This window comes from Somniosus microcephalus, chromosome 16 (assembly GCF_052327205.1).
Source record: "Somniosus microcephalus isolate GS21.2 chromosome 16, FLI_Smic_1.0, whole genome shotgun sequence".
Classification (NCBI taxonomy): domain Eukaryota; kingdom Metazoa; phylum Chordata; class Chondrichthyes; order Squaliformes; family Somniosidae; genus Somniosus; species Somniosus microcephalus.
Window position 1 is genome coordinate 44,042,948 of NC_141002.1, and position 20,061 is coordinate 44,063,008.

At 45.5% G+C, this 20,061-nt stretch overlaps 1 protein-coding gene across 5 annotated transcripts in view; it reads left to right on the plus strand.

Annotated features, from left to right (window-relative positions):
* Window positions 1–20,061, plus strand: part of LOC147106110 (ELKS/Rab6-interacting/CAST family member 1-like) — a 1,260,296-nt gene that overhangs the window by 859,841 nt on the left and 380,394 nt on the right. The gene's annotated exons all lie outside the window — the stretch shown is intronic.

The window sequence follows — 20,061 nt, forward strand, 5'->3', positions numbered from 1 at the left end:
GTCTCTTGTGCATCCCCCACCCACTTCACCCTACCAGTAGCAAATAATGCTTTCACCTGCCTAAGCCTCACACTCTGGGATTCTCTCCATAAACCCTTGAAATGAAAGAGCTGCTCTCGCTAACCTTGTTAGACTCCCATACTGATTATATATTTTGAGCAAGGCACAAATACTGAAAGCTGTTTGTGTTCTTCAGTTTAACAGCTGGTTGGTAGTATAATGATTGGATTGTAATTGTAACTTGAATGAGCTGGATATTGTGCAGAATAAGCACTGTGAAATTCTGAATACATATGTAACCTGTTCAAGGATGTCTTGCTGCAGTTGTACAGGGCCTTGCTGAGACCATACCTTGAGTGTTGTGTGCAGTTTTGGTCACCTTATCTGAGGAAGGATGTTCTTGCCATGGAGAGAGTACAGCAAAGATTCACCAGACTGATACCTGGGATGGCAGGAATGACGTATGAGGAGAGATTGGGTCGATTGGGCTTATATTCACTAGAGTTTGGAAGAATGAGAGGGGATCTCATTGAAACTTATAAAGTTCTAACAGGACTAGACAGACTAGATGCAGGAAGGATGTTCCCGATGGCAGGGGAGTCCAGAACCAGGGGTCACAGTCTAAGGATAAGGGGTAAGTCATTTAGGACTGAGATGAGGAGGAATTTCTTCACCCAGAGAGTGATGAACCTGTTGAATTCTCTGCCACACAGGGCAGTTGAGGCCAATTCATTAAATATATTCAAGAAGGAGTTGGATATATTTCTTGAGGCTAAAGGGATCAAGAGATATGGGGAGAAAGCAGGGACAGGGTACTGAATTTGGATGATCAGCCATGATCTCATTAAATGGCGGAGCGGGCTTGAGGGGCCGAATGGCCTACTCCTGCTCCTATCTTCTATGTTTCTATAACATGATTAGGCAGAGTCAACATGGTTTTATGAAAGAGAAATCATGTTTGACAAATTTATTGGAGTTTTTTGAGGATGTAACTAGCAGGGTAGATAAAGGGGAACCAGTGGATGTAGTATATTTGGATTTCCAAAAGGCATTCAATAAGGTGCCACATAAAAGATTAGGGCTCCTGGGGCTGTGGGTAATTTAGTAGCATGGATAGAGGATTGGTTAACGGACAGAAAACAGAGAGTAGGGATAAACTGATCTTTTTCAGGTTGGCAGGCTGTAACTAGCGGGGTGCCGCAAGGATCAGTGTTGGGGCCTCAGCTATTTATAATCTATATTAATGACCTAGATGAAGGGACCAAGTGTAATGTATCCAAGTTTGCTGATGATACAAAGCTAGGTGGGACAGTAAGCTGTGAGGAGAACACAGAGTCTGCAAAGGGATATAGATAGACTGAGTGAGTGGGCAAAAGGTGGCAGATGGAGTATAATGTAGGGAAATGTGAGGTTATTCACTTTGGTAGGAAGAATAGGAAAACAATATTTTTTAAATGGTGAAAAACTTTCAAATGTTGGTGTTCAGAGAGATTTGGGCATCCTTGTGCAGGAAACGCAGAAAGCTAGCATGCAGGTACAGCAAGCAATAAGGAAGGCAAATGGCATGTTGGCCTTTATTGCAAGGGGTTGGAGTATAAGAGTAAGGAAGTCTTGCTACAATTGTACAGGGCCTTGGTGAGACCACACCTGGAGTACTCGGCTTCTCTCTCCACAGATGCTGCCTGACCTGCTGAGTACAAGATCCTGCAAATCCATTGGCAGGATAGGCGCACCAACGTCAGTGTTCTTGCTCAGGCCAACATCCCCAGCATCGAAGCTCTGACCACGCTCAGTCAGCTCAGATGGACAGGTCACATTGTCCGCATACCCGATACGAGACTCCCAAAACAAGCGCTCTATTCGGAGCTCCGGCACGGCAAGAGAGCCCCAGGTGGGCAGCGGAAACGCTTCAAAGACACCCTCAAAGCCTCCTTGAAAAAGTGTAACATCCCCACCGACACCTGGGAATCCCTGGCCCAAGACCGCACAAAGTGGAGGAGAAGCATCCGGGAAGGCGCTGAACACCTAGAGTCTCTTCGCCGGGAGCAAGCGGAAGCCAAGCGCAGGCAGTGCAAGGAGCACACGTCAACCCAAGCACCCCACCCACCCGCCCCTTCAACCACCGTCTGCCCCACCTGTGACAGAGACTGTAGGTCCCGCATTGGACTAATCAGTCACCTTCGAGCTCATTTTTAATGTGGAAGCAAGTCATCCTCGGTTCCGAGGGACTGCCTAAGAAGAAGAAGATGATTTCCAGCATTTTCTGTTTTCATTCCGGATTTCCAGCATCCGCAGTATTTTGCTTTTGTACTGTGCACAGTTCTGGTTTCCTTATCTAAGGAAGGATATACTTCCCCTTGGAGGCGATGCAACGAAGGTTCACTAGATTGATTCCTGGGATGAGAGGGCTGTCCCATGATGAGAGATTGTGTAGAATGGGCCTATACTCTCTAGAGTTTAGAAGAATGAGAGGTGATCTCATTGAAACATACAAGATTCTGAAGGGGTTTGACAGGGTAGATGATGAGAGGTTGTTTCCCCTGGCTGGAGTGTCTAGAATTAGGGGGCATAGTCTCAAGATGAGGGGTAGGCCATTTAAGACTGAGATGAGGAGGAATTTCTTCACTCAGAGGGTTGTGAATCTTTGGAATTCTCTGCCCCAAAGGGCTGTGAATGCTGAGTCTTTGAGTATATTCAAGGCTGAGATAGATAGATTTTTGGACTCTAGGGGAATCAAGGGATATGGAGATCGTGCGTGAAAGTGGAGTTGAAGTCGATGATCAGCCATGATCTTTTTGAATGGCGGCGCAGGCTCGAGGGGCCATATGGCCTACTCCTGCTCTTACTTCTTATGTTCTTAAATATGATTACCTAAATAATCAGTTGGCATAATCTTTGTGGCCTATAGTCTGTAGTCTAACCTCTTTATATGAAGTTAAATGGGGCACTGAGTACCACAGTGGGTTAGCACACTGTTCTTTCATCTCTGGTTCAAATCCAGTCGAGAAAGTCTCCTCTGTCGGTTATCCGCCTGCATTCTATCCTGTCCCATTGATCCAGTACCCCTGTCTTTACCAATCTACACTTAGTCAGCATCAATTGATTTCAAAATCCTCATCTTCATTTATGAATCCCTCCATGGCTTCACCCCACTCCATCTCTACAAACTCTTGCAGCTCTACATTCCAACTTACACCCTCTGCTCTTTCAACGCTATCTACTGTGCACCCTCTGTTCCTTCAACTCCACCAGTGGTGGCAGAACCTTCAGCTATCACACCCTTCACTTTAGAATTTTCTGGGCCTTGCTGGATGTATCCTCACCTTCAAAGCCTCCCTTAAAGGCCCATCTCCGCACATGCCTCAGCTCGTCTGCTGAAACCCTGGTCCATGCCTTAGTTACCTCTGGAATTAATTTTCCAATGGTCTCCTGGCCAGCCTCCCATCTTCCACCCTCCATAAACTTGGACGTATCCAAAACTCTGCTGCCTGCATCCTAACTCGCACCAAGTCCTGTTCACCCATCACCTCTGTGCTCGCTGATTTACATTGGCTCCCAGTCCAACAACACCTTGATTTTAAAATTCTCATCCTTGTTTTCAAAACCCTCCATGGCCTCGCCCCTCCCTATCTCTATAACTTCCTCCAGCCCCACAACCCTCCGAGATCTCTGCGCTCCTCCAATTCTGGCCTCTTGTGCATCCCCTATTTTAATTGCTCAACCACTGGTGGCCGTGCCTTCTGTTGCTTAGGCCCTAAGCTCTGGAATTCCCTACCTAAACCTCTCTGCCTCTCTAGCTCTTTCCTCCTTTAAGACGCTCCTTAAAACCCTCTTTGACCAAGGTTTTGGTCACCTGCCCTAATTTCTCCTTATGTGGCTCAGTGTCAATTTTTTTGTCTTATAACACACCTGTGAAGCACCTTGGGACGTTTTACTATGTTAAAGGTGCTACATAAATACAAGTTGTTGTTGTTCAGTTCCTAGTGGACTTTGGCTCCAAGTACAAAACTGCCCATAATTCTACACAAAATGGTACTAAACTGGTAGTCTCATTCAAAAAGATCCTAAGAACTGATGCAGCAAAGGGTGACCCCCAATATTGGGGTTATGATGCATTGTTCTGGCAGAGTAAAGGAAACTTTGTTCTGCATTTATTGTAATATTTGGCACAGAAGTATTGTTGAACCCTATAACATAACGGCATATGGACAAGTAAAATCATCACCAGTACATTGACAGTTAAATAGCATGGTGCATTAGGTATTAGGAAAATGAGAGCATCACATTGCTACTCGTGAGCACAGTCTGTTATATTATCTTACACTTGCAATAACTTCTGTCTTTTAATACACCACCAACTCCTTTGTTAATCTCTGATTGCAAAGAGGATGTTTTATTTTTTGCCAGTGCATTAGATTGATGCAGGTAGAGCTATTCAGGGAGTACAGTTTGGTTGTACAGTATATACAACTCTTAGAATATTGTAAATGGCTTAGATTCCTTCAGGAGTTAAAAATTCATGCTATTTTATCATATTTGACTTATTTAATGGAGTAACTGTGCTTCTTTAACAGTTCTCTTTTCCCAATTTTTTGAATCTTTGTAAATCTTGCCAGCAGTAGCATTGACTGAGGGTTTTTAAACGCAGGGTTTCAGTTCTACATTTCTCCAAATCATTCTGAAGATCCAGGCACTGCGAACCATTTTGCATTTAATTTTGTATTTTTTTTAAAGCTCTGCTATACTGCCCTTTCTCTCCTATTTTCATAATCTATCCTTCTCCTGCAATAGGCTGACAATACCTATGATTGTTAATTTCCCCCAGCATCTTTTTCTCATCTGTCTTCCCTTTGCTACTGTGCAGTATTCTGGCTGTTGGCCCTGCCCCCAACTGAGACAAGTGACTGCTGAACCTTGGTCTGAAATACACCGCTTCCTGTTCCGAAACCAAACACATTTGAAGCACAAGGGCCTAGAAATTCATCTCGGGCGGTGGCACATCACGAGTGGTATTGGATCGGCTGCCCGTTATCCGCAGCTCCTGATATTCAGTTCCATTGCAGTCACAGGCTGATCTGATACCGCCCGTTTTGCACCACCACCCGAGACGAATTTCTAGGCCAAGGTTTTCAACATAGGTGCTCATACCTTCTCTTACCTTATAAATGTGCTCATGTAGGAATGTCTAGTTCCTATCCAAAGACTGAGGTCCACTCAGGCGAACAAACAAAACGAAGTTTAATGGAAACTAACAGGTTTAAACAAGTAACTACAGGAGAACATCGAGTGTAGGTCTGCTCAGTGCGGAGGCTCCACGAGGACTGCTCGGGCGGTCCCGTGGTTGACGTCATGACGTCATCACGTTCTTCCCACCAGTGGGGGATCACGTGATGAACGGCGTGACGTCATCGCGTTTACCCGCGCTGTTAAAGTAATCACGCTCTGTACAAGTAAACAGTATAAATAAAGATACAGGCTCAGGCTGTAGCTAACATGTTGTTAAAGGGAATTATATACAAATGATCTGAGTCCTTTAGTGGCTCCACCACATGCACCCCCCCCAGAATTATCTTTAACAGCAAAAGTGAGACGGCGAGGAGGCCTGACAAGCCTGTCCGAGCGACTTCTGTAACCCTGAAGTGGAAGCTGATGGGCGGTGGTCGAGCTGGCGGGCAGTTGTAGTGGATCTGGCATGGCGACTGTGGGCGGTCGGCCACGTTTTGGCGGTTGAGCGATCTCGACTGGGCGGTCCAGATCTAAGTGTGCCGGCTTCAACCGGTCAACCGAAATGTGGTCCAGTTTACTGCCGATATCGACCGAAAAGGTTTTGTCTCCCGGCTCTATGACGCGGAAGGGACCAGTGTAAAGGGGCTTGAGCGGATCCCGATGGGCGTTGTGTCGGATAAACACGTACTCGGCGCTCTTCAGCTCAGCTGGAACATGGGAGCTCTTTAAGCCGTGCTGCGACGTAGGCACTGGAGCGAAACATCTGGCTGCCTCCTGGTGGCTGACGAGTTGCTGGGATGCGGACCATGGCTCTGTTGGAGACGGGATGAAATCCCCTGGTACTCGGAGTGGCTGGCCATATACGAGTTCCGCTGAGGACAATTGCAAATCTTCTTTGGGCGCCGTATGAAGACCTAAAAGGACCCATGGAAGTCTGTCCACCCATCCCGCGCCTTGAAGACTGGCCCACAGAGCGGCTTTGAGCGACCTGTGGAATCGTTCGCACAGGCCGTTCGCCTGTGGATGATAGGCGGTGGTGCAATGTAGTTTGGTGCCGAGCCCCTGAGCCACAGCATTCCAGAGCTCAGAGGAAAACTGCGGTCCACGATCGGAAGAGATGTCCGCCGGTGCCCCGAAACGAGCAACCCAAGAGGAGATGAAAGCTCTGGCTACGTCTGCCGAAGTGGTGGAAACCAAAGGAACTGCCTCTGGCCATCTAGTGGTGCGGTCTACCATTGTGAGGATGTGTGTAAAACCTTGAGAAGGTGGAAGCGGCCCCACGAGGTCCACATTCACGTGATCGAACCGACGCTCCGGAACAACGAAAGTGGCCAATGGAGCTTTTGCATGACGCTGTACCTTGGCCTTTTGGCAGACCACGCAGGTGTTGGCCCAGTCGCGGACATCCATGTGCATACCCCTCCAGACGAATTTTGACGACATCAGCCTTTGCGAGGCATTCATGCCAGGGTGTGACAACCCGTGTATGGCGTCGAACACTTTTCGGCGCCAGGAGACTGGTACGCTAGGGCGGGGAGCTCCCATGGAGACGTTGCAAAGTAGCGTGGTGCCTGCGGCATGGAATTTGACGTCGGCTGCTTGGAAGCTAGAGGGGCTTGTTCTGTATGATTGGACCTCTGGGTCCGAGGCTTGATCCGCAGCCATTAGGGCATAGTCGATTCCGAGTTGGACTGCTTGAACAGTCGCGCGGGAGAGGCAATCCGCCACCAATGCTGAATGTCCGTGGTGAATTCTGAAATGAACGTCAGATGGCGTTGTTGCCGAGCTGACCACGGTTCGGCGGTCTTGGCCATAGCGAACGTTAGTGGCTTGTGGTCTGCAAAAGCCGCGAACGGACGTCCCTCTAGTAAGAACCGGAAATGACGGATAGCTAGAAAAAGGGCCAGCAACTCCCGGTCGAAAGTGCTGTACTTTCTTTCATTTCGCCGTAGTTGACGGCTGAAAAACGCCAGCGGCTGCCACGTCCCATTCAGCCACTGTTCCTGCACTGCGCCGATTGCATAGTCCGACGCGTCGGTGGTAAGGGCGATGGTGGCACCTGGAAGCGGGTGCACCAGCATGGTTGCGTTGGCCAAAGGCGCCTTTGGTGTCGACGAACGCCCGGTCCATCTCGGCCGTCCAGCTGATCGGATCCTTACCGGACTTGGCCTTGAGGGCCTCGTACAAGGGCTGCATAAGCAGGGCCGTCTTAGGGACGAACCGGTGATAAAAATTGACCACCCCGAGGAACTCTTGTAGGGCCTTGATGGTCTGCAGGCGCGGGAAAGATGTAACCGCCTCGACCTTCGTCTGTAAGGGAATTGCGCCATCTGATGTGATGCGGTGGCCCAAGAAATCAATCTGCTGCAGGCCGAACTGGCACTTGGCCGGGTTGATAATCAAACCGTGTTGACTGCGGCGTGTAAAGAGGGTGCGCAAATGGCAGAAGAACTCCTCTTTGCTAGGGCTGGCGATGAGGATGTCGTCGAGATAGACGAAGAGGAGTTTTAGGTCCCGAAGCACGGAGTCCATCAAGCGCTGGAAAGCCTGTGCAGCGTTCTTCAAGCCAAACGGCATCCGCAGAAATTCAAACAGGCCGAATGGGGTGATGACTGAAGTCTTCGGGACGTCTTGCGGGTGCACGGGGACCTGGTGGTAACCACGGACGAGGTCTACTTTTGAAAAAAAGGCATTTCCCGCCAAATGGGCCGAGAAATCTTGAATATGTGGGATCGGGTACCGATCATGAGTAGTGGCGTCGTTCAGGCGTCGGTAGTCGCCGTATGGCCGCCAGCCACCGCCGGGTTTCGGAACAATGTGGAGAGGCGAAGACCAGGGATTATTCGACCGGCGAATAATCCCCAGCCCCTCCATCGTGTCGAACTCCGCTTTCACAGCCGCGAGCTTGCCGGGTTCGTGTCGTCGGGCCCTTGCGTAAACCGGGGGGCCAGTAGTGGTGATGTGATGTTCTACACTATGTTTCGTGGCTGAGGAGGAGCAATTGGGCCTAGTCAGATCTGGGAACTCTCCGAGGAGGCGAGTGAAGTCATCTGGAGGTGGCAACGCACAGGAGACAGTGCGCGGCACGGCGTTACCGTGGTGGCACGGGATGGAGTGGAACGTGGCCGCGTTGATCAACCGGCGGTGCTTGACATCGACCAGGAGGCCGTTGGCACACAAAAAATCCGCCCCGAGGATGGCCTGTGAGACTTTGGCCATGATGAATTCCCAGTGGAAGCGCTGGCCGCCGAAACACACCTGAACCCGCCGCCTTCCAAAGGTCCGAATGTCCGCGCCATTAGCCGCCACGAGGGAGGGGCCGTGGCCCCCAGCTTGTATATCGAGATTTGACGCAGGTACGTGTGGTGATTATTCCTTGTTTAGTAAAAGTATTGTGATTGGTTGTTTGTTAACTGCCTTGGGATACATGTTGTAATCTCATTGGTAGTTGATGTCACATGATGTGTGGTGGCCACCTTAAATTCAGTTCTTTTCCAGCTTTGGTTGGGGCTGGATGTGGAAAGATGTGCTGCAGATTTTAAAGTTAATAAAGCCTAGTTTTGGAAGGCAAATCTATTCTTTATTTCAATTTATTAACTTTATGTTAGAATGGAGCGATATCTTCAACCAGAACGATTCAAGGCTGACCCCAATTCTGCTGGAGTGGATGATAAATGGAAACATTGGTATTGTACATTTAAAAACTTTTTGGGCATGTTGGATCAAGAGTCTCTAAATAAGCTGAATATGCTGATCAACTAACAGAAAATGCTGGAAAAACTCAGCAAGTCAGGCAACATCCGTGGAGAGAAATTTGAGTTGACGTTTCGGGGAGAAGGGTCAAACCCGAAACGTCAACTCAAATTTCTCTCCACGGATGTTGCCTGACTTGCTGAGTTTTTCCAGCATTTTCTGTTGTTATTTCGGATTTCCAACATCTGCAGTATTTTGCTATCGTGCTGATCAACTACATTGCTCCGGATGTATATAAATATATTTTGGACTGTAAAACTTATGAAGTGGCTATTTCTACATTGGAAAAGATTTTTGTTAAACCAAAGAATGAGGTATTTGCACGTCACCTTCTATCTGCCCGTAGGCAGCAAGTGGGAGAATCTTTGGATACTTATTTACAAGCACTTCGGTGCCTTAGTGTTAACTGTAATTATAAGGCCGTGACGGCTGAAGAATATAAGGAAGAATCGGTACGGGATGCTTTTATTAATGGATTACTGTCTAGATCAATTCGTCAGCGGTTGTTAGAAAATAAGACTTTGGATCTTAAAAGTGCTTTTGAGCAAGCTTCTACATTGGATGTGGCTCAGAGAAGTTCGGATTCTTATGCTCTTTTTAATCGGTCTGCGACTATGGTTTCGGCAGTTTCGGATGAAAAGGAATTATGTGGACTTAATGGGAGTGGTTTACTAGATTCTGAAACAGTTTCTACTTCGGCGGCTGTTGCCTCTAGGATTCAGAAGTGTTATTTTTGTGGGAATATCCGGCACCCTCGTCTGAAGTGTCCTGCTCGGGAGGCTGTGTGTAGTAAATGCGGCAAGAGAGGTCATTATGCACGCGTGTGCAAATCATCAGGTTCAATTACCTCCTCCTCTCCTGGTGTGGGAGGGCCCTCCTCTACCACCTCCTCCTCTGTGACTATTCAGCCTTTAGATAGGGCGTTTATTGCATCAATTTCTGCTGCATTTGCTCATGGCCTAAACAAAGCTATAGTTACGGCTCAAGTTAATGGGTTGGAAGTGAAGGCCCTTATAGATACGGGCAGTACTGAGAGTTTTATAAGTCGTCAGTTTGCGAAGGAGAAGCATTTGAAAATTTTGCCTGTTACATATCAGGTGTGTATGGCTCAGACGACCCTTACTTCACAAATAGCTGGTTGTTGCTTTGTGAAAATGATTCTTCTAGGTAATACATATACTGATATACGCCTATCTGTTTTGCCTAATCTCTGTGCGGATATTTTGATTGGACATGATGTGCTTCAGTTACACGAGTCTCTTAGTCTTTCATTTGGAGGGACTAAGCCACCTTTATCTATTTGTGGATTAACCTCTTTATCCATTTCTCCATTATCACTTTTTTCCAATTTGATGCCGGATTGTAAGCCAATTGCTACCAAGTCAAGAAGATATAGTAGTCAGGATAGAGAATTTATTAATTCTGAAGTTCAACGTCTCTTATTGGAAGGAATCATTGAACCTAGTTGTTCGCCTTGGCGAGCACAGGTAGTTGCCACGACTAACGAGAGACACAAGAAACGAATGGTGATAGACTATTCCCAAATTATTAATAGGTATACTCAATTAGATGCGTACCCTTTGCCTAAGATTGATGAGCTTATCAATAAAGTATCTCAGTATAAGGTTTTTAGCACTATTGACTTAAAGAGTGCTTATCATCAGATTCCTATTGTTAAGAAGGATCAACCATATACGGCCTTTGAGGCTGGTGGAAAGCTGTATCAGTTTTGCCGAATACCATTTGGTGTTACTAATGGTGTTGCTTGTTTTCAACGGGCAATGGATGCTTTTATAAGTGATAACTCCCTCTCTGACACCTTTTCATACTTAGATGACATCACAGTGTGTGGCAAATCAAGGGTGGAGCATGATTCTAATTTAAAAAGATTCCTTCAAGCTGCAGAAAAAGTTGGTTTAACTTTTAATAAAGAGAAATGTATCTTTTTGACTACTGAGGTAAATCTATTGGGGTATATTATCTCGGGAAACAAGATTAAACCAGATCCAGAAAGTCTGCGACCATTGATTGATTTACCTTGTCCTACTAATTCTAAGGCTTTGCAACGAGTTGTTGGACTGTTTTCTTATTATTCTAATTGGATTGCAAATTTTTCACGGAAGATCCGGCCTCTTATTCGGGTTACGACATATCCTCTATCATGGGAGGCCAGGACATGTTTTGAGAATTTTAAAAAGGATATTTTAGGAGCAGTTGTGCATTCTATTGATGAGCAGGTTCCTTTTGTGATTGAGACGGATGCTTCTGATTTTGCAATTGGGGCTACTCTGAACCAAAATGGAAGACCTGTGGCCTTTTTCTCACGTACTTTGAACAATAGTGAAAAAAGACATTCTTCAATAGAGAAAGAGGCATACGCAATAGTAGAAGCATTGCGTAAATGGAGACATTATTTATCGGGGCGACATTTCACATTGGTAACTGATCAAAAATCTGTGTCCTTTATGTTTGATGTTAAACATTTTGGAAAGATCAAAAATGATAAAATAATGAGATGGAGGATTGAGTTGGCATGTTACCATTTTGACATAGTTTATCGTCCGGGGAAGGATAATGTTGCTGCTGATGCACTGTCGAGGGCTTATTGTTCTGTGATTCACGGAGATACGCTTATTAATCTTCATAATGCCTTATGTCATCCTGGGGTTACGAGGATGATACACTTCGTACGCAGTAAGAATTTGCCCTTTTCGGTTGAAGACGTCAAGCGGATGACTTCATCATGTTCTATCTGCGCTCGGTGTAAACCGAATTTCTTTAAGCCTCAACGAGCTCATCTTATAAAGGCTACTTCTCCTTTTGAACGTTTGAGCGTCGATTTTAAGGGGCCTCTTCCTTCAACTACTCAAAACCGATATATTTTTACTGTTGTGGATGAGTTTTCAAGGTTCCCTTTTGCTTTTCCTTGTGCAGATGTATCAGCTGCTACAGTTATCAAATGTCTGACTCAACTTTTTGTCATCTTTGGGATGCCTGCGTATATCCATTCGGATCAGGGAAGTTCTTTTATGTCTTCCCAGTTGAAGGAATACCTTCAGAGTCGGGGAATTTCTACTAGTAGAACTACCCTGTATAATCCCCAGGGTAATGGACAGTGCGAACGATACAATGGGGTGATCTGGAAGGCAGTTATGTTGGCTTTGACATCCCGGAACCTTAAGAATACACAGTGGGAAATGGTACTGCCTGATGCCCTGCATTCTATTAGATCATTGCTTTCAATGGCTACTAATGTGACCCCCCATGAAAGGCTCTTTAACTATCCGCGGAGATCTACTACGGGATATTCGGTACCTTCATGGCTTACTATGCAGGGACCTGTGCTGCTTCGACGCCATGTTAGATTGTCAAAATATGATCCTTTAGTGGAGGAGGTGGAGCTGTTGGAGGCAAATTCCCAATATGCTCATATTCGATTCCAAGATGGGAAAGAAAGTACTGTTTCAATTAAAGACTTGGCTCCTTGTGGTGGCCAGCCCTCTTCTGAGGATATTAACAATAGTCATGATTTAGATAATGTGGATGCTGTTACAGATACTACGAATGTCTCCAATCCGATTGCAGATAATTATACTTCTATTAGTCAGCCCTTGATGGATGTTTGTGACCGTCCCAGTTTACCTTCTGATGGGATTTCTAATCCAGAAACCGTTGAAAATCAGGATATGGATAGCCTTCCTGCTGAAGATACTTCTGTGCCTTCTGGTGTGGGAGGGCAAGGAATTTCACCAAGGTTAAGAAGGTCGACACGAACAAGATATCCGGTCGACCGATTGAAAATGGACTTTTAAATTGATAGTAATGTTTTAAAATTGTTGAAATATTATTATATTGTTTTAGTTGAGAGATACTTAATACTTATGTGCAATGTTATTATTTGTTGTTGTTCACTTAGTATTGTGTCATGTAAACAGTTTTACTCTTGTTGTGCATAGTTTTAGTTGTAAATAATTAATTATAAATTGTAAAGGTTATTTAGGTTGGAGTATATTTTAAAAGGAGGGGTGAATGTGGTGATTATTCCTTGTTTAGTAAAAGTATTGTGATTGGTTGTTTGTTAACTGCCTTGGGATATATGTTGTAATCTCATTGGTAGTTGATGTCACATGATGTGTGGTGGCCACCTTAAATTCAGTTCTTTTCCAACTTTGGTTGGGACTGGATGTGGAAAGATGTGCTGCAGATTTTAAAGTTAATAAAGCCTAGTTTTGGAAGGCAAATCTATTCTTTATTTCAGTACGATGCTACACTGCGCCCCGGTGTCGCAAAGGAAACGTCGACCAGATAGGGAGTCGATGATGAAGAGAAGCTTTCCCGAATCTCCGATGGCCATCGCAGCCGCAGGGCGCTCGTTAGACCCGGTCCTCTTTCGCCAGGGTTGCTGTAGATGTTTTTTTTTGAACGAAAAGCTGCAGGGAGGGCGGCAGCATCTTGCTTTCGCGCCAAAACGGGCGTGGTAGAAGCACAACCCCACTGATTGAGGAGCTGGAGCAGCGTCTGTGGGGGATGGGCGCCTCGTGGCAGCGCAGTGCTGCTGTGTCACCGCGAAAATCTTGTCCGCTTCGGCAGCAAGCTCCGCGCAGTCTGTGACTTCGGACCTGGCTAGGGCAGCCTGAACTTGCTCCGGTAGTTGGCTGAGGAATTGCTCCCTGAAGAGGAAGCATTCCGGTTCGGAACCGAGGAGCGTGAGCATTTGCCTCATGAGCTCAGATGGCTTGGAGTCCCCGAGGCCGGGCATAGCGAGCAGCCGGCGGGCGCGCTCCGACTGCGTGAGCCCGAAGACCTGCAGCAACCGCGCCTTTAACGTGTCATACTTGCGATCAGTAGGCGGACTACCAAGAAGGCTGACGGTCCGCGAGGCTGTGGCGCTGTCGGGGGCGGAGACCACGTAATAATAACAGGTCTGATCCGCAACGATGTCCCTGATGGCGAACTGGGCTTCAGCCTGGATGAACCACGCGGCTGGTTGTTGCTCCCAGAACTGCGGTAGCTTCAAGGTAACGGTGTTCGTTTCCATGTTGAGTATCTTCTGCGAAAACCGTTCGCAAAAGTCGGGGTCACCAATGTAGGAATGTCTAGTTCCTATCCAAAGACTGAGGTCCACTCAGGCGATCAAACAAAACGAAGTTTAATGGAAACTAACAGGTTTAAACAAGTAACTACAGGAGAACATCGAGTGTAGGTCTGCTCAGTTCGGAGGCTCCACGAGGACTGCTTGGGCGATCCCGTGGTTGACGTGACATCATCACGTTCTTCCCGCCAGTGGGGGAATCACGTGATGAACGGCGTGACGTCATCGCGTTTACCCGCGCTGTTAAAGTAATCACGCTCTGTACAAGTAAACAGTATAAATAAAGATACAGGCTCAGGCTGTAGCTAACATGTTGTTAAAGGGAATTATATACAAACGATCTGAGTCCTTTAGTGGCTCCGCCACACTCAGTTCATTAATAGTACTGTCTACATCTTTTTCATGTCCTCCACAAACATGCTTTCACCTCCAGTGCCTTCCCTCAGTTCTTTTCAAGAACATTTTCTGAACACTGAACTTTAGAGCAAGCATATTTTAATAACCAAATGTTGTATGTGTGTGCCTAGTGTTTTCTATCATGGTGCTTCCCTTTAGTGACAATGTTTGAGATTGGTGCACTTCTCCCTAGCGTTTCACGTCTTATAGGTGCTACCTCAATTACAGGAGTACATAAGGCTGGCTGCTGTGTATGAATAGAGCTTTTTGGGTTGAGGTGTCTCTGACCTCCTAATTGTTGAGTCCAGAGGTGGACCTGATGCAGGCTGCTCCCTTTCCATTATCGTGTGGGCAGTTTTTCCCTCTGTGCTTTCCGCCAACTGTACAGTTACCAGGGACGATGGTGGGAGGGTCTGGATGTACTGGCATCTTAAGTGGCAGCACCACAAAAACATAGAAACATAGAAGATAGGAGCAGGAGTAGGCCATTTGGCCCCTCGAGCCTGCTCCGCCATTCAATGAGATCATGGCTGATCATCCAAATTCAGTACCCTGTTCCTGCCTTCTCTCCATATCCCTTGATCCCTTTAGCCTTAAGAAATATATCTAACTCCTTCTTGAATATAGAAACATCATTCATGCCCATTCCATTTATGTTGCTACCACTGGACACTCTCAGCATGGGCACTAATCTGAGTGAAAGCAGACCTTATGGTACCAATGAGATCAGTGAAACTCTCTCTCAGGGTTATCTGTAACTGATCCCCGATACTGCTGAAGCCGTCCCTGGGACTCTATGGTAGCAGTCTGAGTTCCGCTGCAGATGTCACAGGAGTTGCCACAGGTTCCATGGTGGATTGTGGTGTAGAGTAATATCATGCAAGGCTGCACACATACAGCTCGTGAAATTTCCCATACCAGCTACCATCTGCAGGAGCCTACTTGGTACGGTCCTCAATGCCTGCATCAAAGTTTGATGCTGAGAAAGTAACTTTTAAAAGCAAGGACTTTGATGTTCAGATTCCTAGGCTCACCAGCTGAGGGCAGGATGGATGCCTGCCCTCCAATAACAAGTAAGGTAGGGTCATTAAACTTTTTCCTGCACTGCTTCCATGTGCATGGTGTTGTAGAGGAGGCATTGACAAAGGTTTTCACTTCCTCCCATTCATCCTGGCTGCTCTTAATGGCCTCTGCCCGTCATTTCTAAAGATGGGTCCCCTGCTCTGCCTCACATCCTCGAGAAGAATCTTTACTGCCCCATCGGAAACCACAACATCCTGTAATCTACTTCACTCCTTGCAAATATACTTAGGTCACAGAAGCTTGCTCTTTCCAAAATTTTACAAGCTTGGATGCTTTAAACTACTGCATGCCTTTAACCTTGCAGCAGCACTTGATTGCCTTACCTCCAAAAGGCAAGCTTCAAATCACAGCCTGGAACTCGCCTATCATATTTAAATTAGGCTGGGTCGGCACACTGCAGGTTGGGCACTGCTTATGCCCAGTCAGAGAATGAGTGCAATCTCATTTCAGCTGGGCTATTCTGGTCAGGAACTGAACAGATGACAGAGATTGAGGGAAAATGGAAGGGAATGTTCATCTCGGCGGCACCACCGTCACTACCACCAAACCATCGAGGCGGCACTCTTGAAAATTCTAGTGGCTGGTTACAGACCAGCATTTGGCAGAGACTTGAAGGCAGTTCATGTGCCCATTCCTCTTTGTGGATCCGAGGTCCTGTGAATTAAGGAATTGTGGTTCTGCCTATTTCTCTCACTTTTTTGTGTTATCTAGCATTAATGAATGACAGAAAATCAGTTTTATTGTTGTTGAACAGAAGTAATACAGATTTCTAAAGCTGAAATGTGGCTAATTCTGAAATCTTTCATCATAGATTTTTTTTTAAATTTTAACTTTTTTGCCTCAAACATTTTTGAGGAGAATCATCTTGTAAAAAAAACCTCGCCTGGTGGATATTTTCAATCAAATTTCATCAAAGTGCACACTGAAATATATTTTTCTCCACATTTTTTGGTTCTTGTGGCAAGCATTTTACATATAGGTTAATGTCAGTCCCTCTGCTGTGTTTTTACCTGCTGCATCTTTAGTATATCTTTTAACGCTTTAAAAAAAAATCATTGACAGCCCAAAAATATAATTACTGATCAGCAACAGTTGTAGACTTGGTTGCTTTGTCTCTGTGTTTCTCTCAGTCTTTCTGTCCTGTGTACTACAACTGTGACTATTGAGCCTTTCTGTTTGTATGTAAGAAAGTGCAGTATTAGGGCTGAACCTACGATGCATTATTTTGTTGAAACTCCCACTACTGTTGTTTTTAGTTGCAGAAGGGAAAGGTTTCCTCAGCGCATGAACTAATGTAAAATGCTATTTGTGAATTAGCTTTCAATTTTGCTACAGTTCACACACACACACCGTTTTCCCCAGAGTAAACAGTTTACCATTTCAGTAGCAGATAGGAGTCCTGTTATAAATAGATGACAGGATCCCATGATTAATTCACCTAATTCATACTACAGTACTTCTGTACTCACGGCCTGCACTACAGTGATGCTTTCCATCTCCCCTTGTTCTTCTCTTTGAGGCTATCAAATCTTGCACAATGTCACAGCTAAGAGAGTCAAGTGGACAGGAAACCTGCTCCAAGGCTGGTGCTTGAAAGTGTTTAAGAGCAGCCATAGGAGTGACTTATCTGCTGATTTGCCCTTGTCCTATTGGAAAGGACCAAGCCTATGCTTGGCACTTCCCCCTGATTGCATAAATAAAATCAGTTGCATGCTGCTTAGGAAATCATGTGTGAACCCACCATTCACCAATCATAGTACATCAAGCCTTCATTCCTTTTGAAACCAGCATGAGACCAGTAAATCCCCTGTAGCAAAATGTGTTCTCAGTAAGGAAGGAAGAAAGAAGAAGTAAAAATGACAACAGCCTCTTCTCCAGAAGTGCCAGTAGCTTGTTTCAGAGTATATTAATTTCAGGTGTTGATGTAGAACAGGCAGTGTGGCTAGTGTCAGGAGATCTGTGAATTGCTCTGCAGGGGTCCTTTATGGAGCCGGTGACATGAAACAGACGAGCAGTATGGAATGAATGAATGAGGTATGGACGGGCACTCATTAGACATTATCAGTCTTTGGGTTAACAGTGATCTGTCAGAAACAGGAAGAAGCTGATAATGGAGCCCTCTGGCACTTAAAGGCTCCGACTACCTCCAAAGGGTCACATATTAATAGACCCGTAAAAACTCATTAAATAACTCCTTCCTCACTGGAATTTACAAAGGGCGGCATAGCTAGCAGCTCAGTGGTTGACAGGCACAGTTGTCAAACATACTTGTGGTTTTTTTTCCCCACTGTTCGTAGTGGAAGTTTTTGCATTTGATTAACCATTTATAGAACCCTTTTGCTACAGTGTTATTTCCATACAAGGTTTCTCCTTCCAGCCCAGTCTTCCAGAAACCTGCTCCCAAGCCTATGCCATCTTGTAACACACTGCTAGAAGCCGCCTGGAATGACTCACCACTTAAATTCCCAATCTCTACATTTGTTCCCCCCCCCCTCCCCCTTTTCTGGTAGCATCCCTGATTTTAATTGCTCCACCGTTGGCGGCTGTGCCTTCAGCTGCCAAGGCCCTAAGCTCTGGAATTCCCTCCCTAAACCTCTCCACCTCTATCCCGCTTTCCTCCTTTAAGACGCTCCTTAAAACCTACCTCTTCAACCAAGCTTTTGGTCATCTGCTCAGATGTCTCCTTATGTGGCTTGATAACGCTCCTGTTATGCGTCTTGCGACATTTTACTATGTTAAAGGCGCTATATAAATACAAGTTGTTGTTGTTACACTGAGATCTGGAAAACAGAGTGTATGCAAATGGCAGATAGTTACCGCGTCTACCATGCTAGAGTACCACATGCTGCCATTAGTAAGGTGCTATGCCACCGACCCAATACAGCAGCTTTTCTTTTAAGAAGTATGGTCAGTATATTGTGTAAATATTAATATGTGGCATACAAACCAAAAATGAAGCACAAGGGTGAGAGAGGAATAATGGTACTGAGTGATGCAACTTGCTTCGTCATGGAATGAGAGATCATTGATTCAATCCTCCGAATTCTTACACATTGAATTGTTTGCCTCAACCATGCGGTGTAATCAAGAGGACATCAGGCACAATCCCAGGAGGATGAAGTGGGTTTCTCCCTGGGGCACTTTTGAATTGTGTTAAAGGTAGGGACCTAGTATCAATTCACCTACATTGTCCCATTCGGCCATGGCTGGAACATGGAGTAAAAGAAAGGAGTAAAAATAATAACTTTAAAAAAATTAAAATGAACTCTGAGTCATTTGCAGTGCCTGGTTGGATGTGATTTTCTATATTGCAATATGAATTGTACAAAACCTGCCCTTTAGATTTTAAAAATTAAAGATTTTCTTTAAATAAAGCGGCGATACATACAGCTCTAGCTCTGGAGAATTATCGTTCATCTCTGCAACCTGATTCTTGTCCAATATCTTGAACTGCTGCACAACATTAATGAGATCCAGGCCTACCCAGTACCGATGTTTGCTATGTAGTACCATAGTTGTAGCTCCAATTATCATTCTGTGAGAAAGACCTCATTTTTCTTTGATGCAGAATTCACACGACATACTGACATTACAAATACAACTAAACCTGATTTTCACAAATTCTCTCACATTACAAACTCCTATTTTAATTAACTATTCCCTGTCCTAGCTGAAGCTCCATTCAAAGTAAAGTAGAAGGGGGGCGGGGGTGGAGGTCACGATAGAATGACTTCCGCAGCCAAGGCAGCAGATTGTGAATCCACTTTCATCTTTTCAGTAGCCATAAACTGAAAGGATTTAAACAAGGTAACCTTCAAATAGAAGCATCTGTTTGAAGAAAGCACCGATTATACTGCTGAAATCCAGCGCAGTTGAAAAGATCAGTTGTATGGCGCTGGTGGACAACTGCTGTTGGTAATGATTTTAAGATGTTCCAAGGTGTTAACACATTTTCTGTCCTCCATCCGCCACATAGTCAAAAGAGAAGATTAAAACTCAGTAAGATGAAAGCCTGAAGGGAACTGTTTTACTAGTCCCTGTGAGCTTGTGATCTGTTCTCCACTAATTACTGTCTGCATAAGAGGTGCAAATTGGCATTGCGATGATAGTATGTGCTGGAGCATCAATGGGCAATCCCACGGAGTGGATGCACGTGGTTTCAATCACCTGCTGTAATCAGTTCCTGATCAGAGCCATGCTGAATAGAGAGGTGACAACAGAAGCCCTGTGTTTCCTTACAGGGGAAGGAAAAGTAGGACCAATTTCCAGTCTGCTGTTTGCCTCCTGGTGACTGGCCAAAGAGCCATATTGCAGTGGTATGGAAATAAGCTACCCACACAGTCTCATACAGCCCACAAGGGGAGAACATGGAGGAAAATAGCGTAGGTGCTTGAGTTCATTTAAGGGTGGAAACCTGTATTGAATAAAAGTTCAAACTCCGCTGATCTTAAGTACACAGTCCAGCTGCTGAGGTTATGAATCAATTTTAAACTTCCTTGCTTGAGATGCCA